This window comes from Typopeltis vanoorti, chromosome 13 (assembly GCF_054136105.1).
Source record: "Typopeltis vanoorti isolate ZY-2024b chromosome 13, IOZ_Tvanoo_1.0, whole genome shotgun sequence".
NCBI lineage: Eukaryota > Metazoa > Arthropoda > Arachnida > Uropygi > Thelyphonidae > Typopeltis > Typopeltis vanoorti.
In genome coordinates, this window is record NC_143561.1 from 124989432 (window position 1) to 124998726 (window position 9295).

The window sequence follows — 9295 nt, forward strand, 5'->3', positions numbered from 1 at the left end:
AGGTAATTTTGGACCTGAGTTTAGCGATTGGTTCAATCAACAGAAAATGCATTTGCAGTGCTTTTTGCTTTGCAGATTTTTGCAGTTAAAAAACAACGAAAAATCATTTAACAAATGTAATTCTTTTTCAAGTTCGCTAAATCGACCAGTTGAATATCTGAAAGCAAACGCAACAAAAATAAATAAGAAAAATCAATAAAAACAGAAGACACAATATCTGGTTTAAAAAAAAGGGGACAGAACTCTCCCAGAATAATGGGCGGAGATCACCTAGCAAAACAGGAATACGGAGAAAGAGGAATCAATAAACAAGGAAGCCACAACCAGCAAAATAACAAGACTGTAGAAATTACGGGGCGTAGTTACGAAGAGGGTTGGTTCCTGTTCCGCTGAATGCGTAGAGAAAAAGCCGGGAGTATCAAGGTACGCGAAATATGTCAATTGTGCTATTCTAAGCACCCCCCCCCCTTAATAATTATAGTTAAAATATATTTCTAAAAATACTGTAAATTGTGTTTATGAATGTGAGTGGAGTTCGACTGAAGGTGGTTATTAACTCGACTGCCATTTCTCTGACTGCTTTGTTTTCTTTGGAGTCATAGAAGAGGCAACTTGCCAACAGCAAATAATTGGTCAAGTATTAATAAATAGTTGTAATACTAGCGATTTAAAGCTTTATTAATAGACGTGTCATAGAATCGTTCAATTAAAATTGTCATTAGCAAGGATGTTACCATACAAGAGCATCTCTCTGTATTTTTACCACAGTTTTTTTTTTTTTTTTCACAAAAAAATTATGAAGACTGCGCACAAATGAAAGCTCATTGGAAAATCTAACCCTGAAATTTATATAAATACAGCGACTAAGAATATAAAGTAAATGTTTGGGATTGCGGTAAGTACTACCTTGATAAGATGTTCAGCAGAGCTAATCAGAGCGATGCTAGCCTCACTTGGCCTACTTCTGGTTCAATATAATCCATGAATTGAAAGCCGAAACGAAAATGTTTCAACTCGCAGCACTCGACAGCGTGCAACGCGGATTTAGCGGTGTCGGCTTCGGTGATTGTTCTTTTCCTAGACAAACAAGCGATGCAGATTTTTCTAGTCATCAGCAGGAAATGATTAAATTTAAGGTTGGTTACAGCACATTAAGGTTAACAGGAAATACTGGGCCAGGAAAAATCTGAAATCCTTCCACTGTTATACTGAAGTGAAAGATTGCATTTGCTGCTCAACATTTTTAATCAGCAGTAATCGAAGAGAAGTGTAAGAGGTGCAAATCGGTGGTTAGATATGCATTTTTAAGGCATAATAAATATTTTTGGATTAAAATTGCTGTATTTTGTCGAAGCATTGAAGAAAAGGTGTGCTCGTAATAGAATTCTGGACAGCACCTCAAAAATTGAACCCAGAGACTTTTTTGCCATTGCACAGTAAGACACGTGATTTTAATTTGTCCAATTTGGACACTAACAATGGTTAAATTCAAAGTAAACTGAGCTATCTCGGCAAATTTTAGTAACTACACAAATAACCAAATTTCAGCAAAATTCGTCCCCTTATGAGATTCGATTCTTATAGGCCCTACGTATTTTGCAAAACGCACGGGAAATTATTTGCAACAAACAAACCTTTTTATTGTTCTTCCTTAGCTCTTAATGTATCTTACTAAGAAAAAAAAATTACAGTAACAGAAGGCAATAAAAAAAAAAACTATCTTGTAGATTCGTTCATTTAACTAGTTTTTTTTTGTTGTTATTGTTTTTTTAAATTCTGCTGGTTAACAAAAATATTTTTATTATAAAAATCCTCGCATATGCACAAATATTTTTAATTACGGATTAAAAATTCTTTTGTGCTTTGCTTCGGAATCCGGTCGGCATTTACGCCAGGCGCTAGCAAAACCAGGTGCTGAGTCAACTGTATTCGAACGCAGTGTTTCAAATGTTGAATTTCGCTGTTGAATTAATCTGCAGGCGAAGCTCCAATGAGCGAAGTCTCATCAATCAGAGGAAACAACAGGATGATGACAGCTTAACCTAAATGATGATAATCTCTTTCAATGAGAGACTTTCCAGCATATTTATAATGAAGCCTTTTTTTTTTTTTTTTTAATGGGGGGGAAGCTTACGATGCAGTATGGTTGGAACAAAGTATGACAATCGAGATGAACTACGTTCGCTTTGTCCGGAACGACATTAATTCATTCGCTAATCCTTTCCTACTTAGTTACCGATCTTTCAAATACCCTTCGCGATAATCTAAGATACGAGACCCTCAGTGAAGCTTTCCACACAATAGCGAAGTTTGAAATTCAAAGAACAAAGACGTTATCAAAGCCTTTTGTGCAAATGCAGCCGCTTTAAAAAACGTATTCTTTGACCAGGAAAAGCGCTTGCATTTATCTGATCTCATTTCAATACGCTTTTCTTCGTTTTCTGCTTGCGTGTCCTTTAACTTCCTCCATTATTCGTAATCTACAACGTCACGTGCTCCTTACTTATTCTTTTTTTTATTTTTAGGAAAATTAAAATTCTGCGATGGATTGACGCTGCCAAGGCATTAGCACCAAATGAACCCGGATTCTTCTCCCAAATCTGGAGAAGAATCTGAAGAGAGAGTTGTCTTCAGAAAGTATTTCTAGGAAAGATCTTCAGGAGGCTATCTTCAGAAAGAATTCTGCCGAAAAAAAAAAAAAAACTGTCGCCCTCAGACTGCGTAACTATGCTGTTACGAAGGTCTGAGAAAGAATTCGTTCCAACCAGTGGACTTAAAATTTCCAATAGAAGCTTGCGTAATCAATATCTCGGGGTCGACTCTACAGCATTGGAATCTTTCTCTGTAAGATATTTCCCAAGAAAAGGCAACCACCCCCTTGTTTCCGCTAAAACTGATTTCGAAATCAAGTCTCAGATGTCTCTTACGAGTTACGTGCTTCTTGAAGTCACGTACAAAAGTGGTCAACAACCCTCGACGGGTGAAATGACGTGTACTGCGATTCGCGTGACCCATGACGAAAACCGGCAGTGACGTCATTAAAAAAAAATCTTAAAAACGGTCACGATACTTATAAGCGTTTGTTTAGAAAGCAAAAGTGAAAGCGAGGAGTGTTGTAATGATTCGTCACTCGATCATCGGAAATTTACGGAGCAACACGCAATGAGAGTTAAAGATTTCAATGCATTTTCCGTAGAAGTGGGCTTTTATTTTCTGATGAACTAAAAACGGTAAACACGCCACTGTGATCTCTGACGTTGTATTGTTGAACGCTGATACCAGAGAAATGCAAAGCTCAAAACTCGTGCATCACCAGTATTTATTGTGTGCGGCAAATTCTCTTCGTTCCTTCCCCTTTTTGACAAAGTTTCGGCGGAGAAATTAACCTCCATTTTATTCTTTCTCCGGACTGCTTAAGATGAAGACCAGAAATAAATCACGAGTGACGTTCCAAGTGGTTAAGGTTCGCTCTGAGTGTGCCACTGCAGCTTAGAGTGATGGGCATGGGGGGGGGGGATTTGATGACCTCCCTCATACACACACACACACCTGCTCAAAACTCTGCCTGGGCTGTTCCTATACTTTTTGGTAACTCAGTGTACAGAAGGTGATTTCGGCGGTCCGTTTGATGGTCTGCGTTTGAAAATGAAGCGAGGCACATTTTTTCTCCCAGAAAAAATGACCTCTAACCTGTAGGACCAGGATGTTGTCCCCCGCAGTCTACCATCTACCTTTTGGGCCTGTCCAGGTAGGGAGACCCTGCCAGTAGCTTGGTTATTGCTGGCATAGCTCCTGAGGTCGGTGATGCGCGCAAGCCCTCCCTGTCATTGCAAGACGGAGATGCCATCAGTATCGCAACGACTTGCAGTTTGCTTAGGACTTGTAAAGGCCAAGCTGAAGTGAGTTACAAGAACTAATATACCAACAGCAGCTGTCTGCTTACCACTATAAAAATTATAAAATACATATAAAAGTTATAGGAAAGAGTTACAAGAAAGGAGTTGTTTGCTGAGCCACACACGTGGAGAAATTGAACCCTTGCCTTGTTAATAACGATTTCTGCTCCACACGCACACGAGGCGAAAAAACAAAAGAAAGAAATGAAAATATTAAGGTGGTTTGGATATCAGCACCACGAGCAATTTTGGTTGGCTATTAGAAGAAAAATATTTGCTGTTCCTCTTTCTCGTGGTTCCTGTTTGTCCATTTCATCCTTCTCTGGTATAAAGAGAAAAAATAAAGTTCGTCTTTGAACTCATTTCCGCTTTGTTCTGAGCTTAGAATAAAGATGACGACGGATGTCTGGTTCACTCTTTCCACAACTACGAACAATCTTTGATTGTGCACGCACGTCATTACGGAGAGGGCTTACATTCGTCAGAAGAATTCCTCGGCGCGTGCTTATTAAACTCATCAGCAATATCTGTGACCTGCAGTCGAGTGCAAAGTAAAATAAGCGGATGACATGCAAATGATCTTCACTGCTAGTTCTGGAAATGGAGTGCAACAATAAGGCACACACAGATCTGGAAGAACGATATTCAATAAAGAAAGGAAAATTTGCAAAAGACTGTCTTGTTGATGAAAAAAATTTTAAGTATTTCAAACTGAAATAAACTCATTAATAAAACGTCAATTTTTTCCACATATTCCACCACAACTGGAATTGTAACTACATGGAGAAAGAAAACGTAAATAATACAACTTATTGAAGATTAAAAATTGAGCAACCTAAGCTGAAAATCACACATTAGAGAAGTATGTAAAAAAAAAGGTCAGATTTACGCTATCTAGAGGTTCTTAACTGTCCTTATTGTGTGCGTGTGTCACTGCTTCTCTGCTATTTGCATGTAGCGAGAAGAGACCAGTTTATTGTTGATACAAAGAGGGTCGCCATCAGAGGTTGCTCACTTCGCGACTCTTCCTGATTCTTTTTTCGCAGCAGCGTGATGCAATCTGGGAACGCTCCTTCATTCGACAAGAAAGAAACAAAGAAAAAAGCACGCGTTCTTTTCAGCGTCTTTCCGATGCGCGCGCGGAAATTTCGCCGCATCACAAAATAAGGAAATGTTGACTCGTGCATTTTTAAACTTGGCACGTGAGTGTAGTCGTACGCAGTAATTACAGGCGGAATGCGACTTGTTTATCGGCAGTAAAGGCTTCACTTCCGGGAGTGCCCTGTGGACAAGGCTATCTGCGAACGCGAGATTTTGTTTATCGTTTCGAGCAGCTGCCGTCGGTCGGTCTTAAATAGGTGGATGGGGAGAAGCAGCACGAGCTCGCAATTGTGAGGTCTCTGCTGTGCATTCAACACGTTGAATTTTAGCAACTTTGTTTGTTTTGTTCCGTGCTCAGAGATCCAGTCTTGGGTTGCCCGTGATTAATCATACTGCTAGCCTTGAAATGTCTGATTACTTTAGCACGCGCAACGCACGAACACATAGTGGCGGATCCAAGCTCTAAAGTGGCACATAGCCGCCATTAAAAATCTGAACTGATAAAACATAAATTTTCATTAAACCCCGAATTTATAAGGGCTTTAAACCTGAAGGTGAGTTAGCTGGTCTCATAAAGAGGTCGTGTGTTTTTTACTTAAGGGATTTTAATCTCGCGATTTTTTTTTTTTTCACATTTGACGTCCGTAGACGCCGTATGGTCACTGCCGTACCTCACCTGATTTTGGCAATGATGTCTTCTGTTAGAATAAGTGGTAGGATCGCAGATTCCCTTTCCACACAAAATTTGTAGGACAATCACAAACATCCATGTCCACGGCGGGATTCGAACTCACGGCCTTTTGTCTGGAGAGCGGACACGCTAACCACTCGGCCAACCAGGCCGGCTGCATTTCGCGAATGCATGCCCTAAAAAGTGGGTGCGACCTGAACTCACATCCACACAGATAAGAAAAGAATGACTTCTCTGGAACCGCAACAAAATTGGACCCAAATAATTATTATCTTGCATAGCAACAAGATCTGAAGTTTAACGGTAAAACCGGTATAATTAGTTATTGCGTGGTTTTTTTTTTTTTTTTTTTTTTTTTTTTAAGCTGACTATTTCGGTTATACTTTTAGCAGCTGCAAGGTGACCTCCACATTTAAAACGTTAAGCAAACGAACAAAAAATGAAAAATACTCGTAGATGAAAAAGTCAGTTGCTACAAGTATACCACACTAATGGTGTATTCTGGTTGCATATCAAAATTATCTGCTTCCAATAAGCCATCACAAGACTCCGTTCATTGCGATGGTAATGATGGCGGATTCATTAATTTTTCATAAAATAAAAAATACAAATCAAATAATATCAGACGTAGACCAAAGCGAAAACAAAAGCTCACGATATTCAGTGGAGCGCATCTCCACCAGCATCGGTGTGATACGTAGAAGCGAACAGATCAAATGCAGTTCAACAAGATTTCTCCAACACGCCCGCTTCAGAGAGGTCGTACTTCCACATGTTGCCAATGCGTCAATTTATATCGCCTCCGTGCACACACACACACACACACTCTCTCTCTCTAGACACGCCAAAATATGCATAACCAATGAACGTATGAGAGGCATCGATAAAAGCTGTTGCAATGCGAATTTTTGAAGTACTGCAACCCACCCAGTCAATCGCCATAAGGATTTTCAGAAGAATTTAAGTCTAAACAGGACTTAATAAGTTCAAAATGCATATCAGACACCTTTCGATTACCCCCACCCCCCCTCTATATGGCGTTTGAGCAGGGACTATTCACATAGACGAAGAAGAAGATGCATCCAAACTTTGCCGAGACCTTCAGCCAACTCCAATCTGTTTTTACGCAGTGCCAGACAGCCGTTCCGCTTTCACCTGCACCGTCAAAGAGGCCTTTTATTCCATTAAGGCTTTCGGCTCCATTGAAAAAAAAAGTTGAACTTAGCACGTGCTGTTCCGTGTTCAAGGTCTTTCACGCATTCCACATGCTTTTCGCAAACGCTGAAGGTTCAAGGTTGTCGGACTGTTGGAAAACCAGAGAATGGTTGTTGGGAGTTGTGACTTTATGAAGTGTTGTGCAGGACGCCTTTCTCTTAAACGAATCTTCTTCGTGGCAAAGTCTCCCCACGAAGGCGAAGAATTTGCACTGTGACGCTTAGAAAAACTGGGGAGGATCCCTCTTTGCTTCGCCTTTCTTCGTTTACGACTGTGCAATCGACGCCTTTTTGCTGTGAAAGAGGAACACACATCACAAAGAAGTCCTGTTGAGAGGGATGCCACCGGACGAATTAACTTCTGGAACGGGATGGGATGCGTTGCAATATCGATCCGCCAGCTCAACGCAGAAGGTGTCATCCAAAGAATATTTGTTTGTGAAAAACGAACTCTAAGGGGCATGGATGCCCCTTAGAGTTCTTTTCTCTAAAGATTGTGTACAAATAGGTATATTTATGTTTGTAGATCTGTGGTCAGGGTTGGTTTCCTTGTTTTGTGGGGACGAAAACTCTTCACCTCCGTATGAGACCGACTAACTCACCTTTTGAAAACACCCAATGAAGGTTCTCTCGTTATAGACGGGAGTCGATCCCAGATCTTTCCGGACAAAGGTCTCGCTAATACCAACTGAGCTACGGATGCTCCCAACGTCAATTATTAACTGTTTTTAATTGAAAATCATGAACGAGCGTGGTTGAATTATTGTAAGCAGTAAACATCGCGAAACTTTTCTCCGCAAGACGTTAACCCATTGGGTCCCCGCCTTTCAAGGAAAGGTAATTAAACCGAGCACAAACAAATGCACCCCTGAGGAGCGTGATTTCAATCGTGCTCTTTAATGGTAAATTCCGCACAAAATGTTTCGCTGCACTACCGACGGCATTCAGACGACACGCGTGTCTCAGAATGGGTCTAAGATTCCACCCTTAATCCAAACACGTTGCTTATCCTTCTTCACCTTTACCTGACGGAATTTTCTTTTTTATTAAAGCCAAAATTATTATCGGAATTCACGTGCACGCGCTTCCAGCGAAAACCAAACGGAAGTAGTTTCCTTACCCCCCCCCCCCGTTTCGTGTAAGTGCACCTTCTCAACATTCTCACACTCTTCTGTCTGCACCTCTGACATTTCTCGGATCGCTGACGTATCGCTTCGTACCTCTGCTTGGTTAAGCCACAAGATCAATCATCCCCCCCCCCCTCGAGCAACGCGAACACGCAACCGGAAATGACGAAGGATTGTATTTCAGAATTCATCCTTTCTATTCCAGCACTTCGGCGAAGAAGTTTCTCACACTCTGGGGGGGAGAAAAAGGGGTGGTTTAACCTCGTTCTGGGGTATGGAACATACCATTGTTTCCGTAGCAGTTTATCACGCTTTTATGATTCTGGGCCGCCGCCCCTTCGCTTTTTTTTTTTTTTTAAATCGAAAGAGCCGACGTGGCAGCTCCGTGCGTGACTGCTTGTGGAATCAGCTAATAAACAACTGTCTGGATTCCGTGAAATCGCAGCGGTGCCCGAACACCTGGCCGCCGATGGTGTTGTGTTGCCGAAGAAGATGAGCCTTCAATGTCGGCAGAAGAGAGCGAACGAAGTTTCTCGTTATTCCTGACGCTGCTGCTCGCGGATCAAATTAGCCACGACAGGGCAAAGTGACACGTACGTGCGCGCACTTTCGCAGTCCCAAACTACATCGTTTTCAAGTTGCATTTTAACGGGATTTAGCGAGTCTGCTACGGTCGGCAAAAAAATTACAATCGCATTTCTTTTCATCCACAAGCAAACAAAAGCTCCCTTCACGAATGGCCACGTGTATAATGAGGGCACGTGGCTTCCCCACGAGTTGGTCTTACATCTTGCAACGCATATTATTTAAATTTTTCTCATAAATATTTCTGACACGCGCCTGTTTTATTTCCCCCAACGTTCAGGTAGCCACGTGTTCAACGTCGCATTCGTCTGAACAGGATTTGAATAGAGGGGAGGGGGTGAAGAGACTGAGCGGGAGTTACTCCGCACTACATGCAGATAAATTAATGGCACCCTGCGGCACTTTGGAATTTTTAACAATGCTGCTATCAGGATTCAGTCCCGCTTCACCCCCCCCCCCAAGCTGAACCCTATACAAATGCTACAAGAACTGCAGAAGAAAAAGAAAAAAATAGCAGTAAAAACAATTGGACAATCCGAGATCCTAAAAGGGACTGAAACAGAGATTCGGACTTTCTTCTTCCAGCGTCTTAAACCCACCGAAAAACAAATAATGAAACGAATGAAAAAGTCACCCACGTGGGCTAATCTGCTGACAATTAAGCAGTCTCCATTCAAATAT